This window comes from Sapajus apella, unplaced genomic scaffold (genome assembly GCF_009761245.1).
Source record: "Sapajus apella isolate SASKATOON/1434 unplaced genomic scaffold, GSC_monkey_1.0 scaffold1, whole genome shotgun sequence".
In the NCBI taxonomy this organism is placed as follows: domain Eukaryota; kingdom Metazoa; phylum Chordata; class Mammalia; order Primates; family Cebidae; genus Sapajus; species Sapajus apella.
The window spans coordinates 8,033,820-8,034,912 of NW_022436941.1; positions in this window are offsets into that span (position 1 = coordinate 8,033,820).

Consider the following 1,093-nt stretch of genomic DNA (forward strand, 5'->3'; position numbering starts at 1 on the left):
CTTTTCCTTTCTTTCTTTCTTTTCCTTTCTTTCTTTCTTTTCCTTTCTTTCTTTTCCTTTCTTTCTTTCTTTTTTTGAGGTGGAGTCTTGCCCTGTTGCCCAGTGCAATGGTGTGATCTCAGCTCACAGCACCCTCTGCCTCCTGGGCTCAAGCGATTCTCCCCCCTCGGCCTCCTGAGTAACTGGGATTACAGGCGCATGCTGCCACATCCAGTTAATTTTTTGTATCTTTTAGTAGAGATGGGGTTTCACCATGTTGGCCAGGCTGATCTCGAACTCCTCAACTTGTGATCCACCAGCCTTGGCCTCCCAAAGAGCTGGGATTACAGGCATGAGCCACGGTGCTGAACCTTTTTTTTTTTCTTTTCTGAGAGAGTTTCACTCTTGTTGCCCAGGCTGGAGTGCAATGGTACAATCTCGCTCACTGCAACCTCTGCCTCCCACTCTCTTGCCTCAGCCTCCTAAATATCTGAGATAACAGGCATGTGCCACCATGCCCAGTTAATTTTTGTATTTTTAGTAGAGACAGGGTTTTGCCATGTTGGCCAGGCTGTCTGGAAGTCCTGACCTCAGGTGATCCACCCACCTCCACTCACCCAACAAAGTGCTGGGATTATAGGCGTCAGCCACGACTCCTGGCCTGCCTTATCCATTCTTTAAACCCACCTCAAGGCCCACCCCTGCAAAGCCTTCTGCAACTGTCTCAGGAATGTCATGCTCTGCACTTGCTCAATAATTTATTTCAGCAAACATCTATTGGATATCTTTGGGTGCAAGACTGTAAGCCAGATACTCTGGGAAGAAGACATAACCTGCCTTTGAATAGCTTACTGGTTAGTGGAGAAGAGAAAAACATATTAAATACAATTAATTATGTGACACAACCAAATGAAATGAATGCTCCAGGTACTTACCAGGGGAGAGGGGGAGCAAGGGGGTGGGGAAAGGTGGGGAAGAGGAAGGTTATGAGAGCAGGAGAGACGAAAGCTTGAAAGAAGGACTGTGAAGGCTGAATTCAGGGTAAAGAGTGTTGAGCGTGTTTGAAGTTCAGGGTGTGTGCCAGGGATACAGAAAAATATAATGTTGGAAAAGT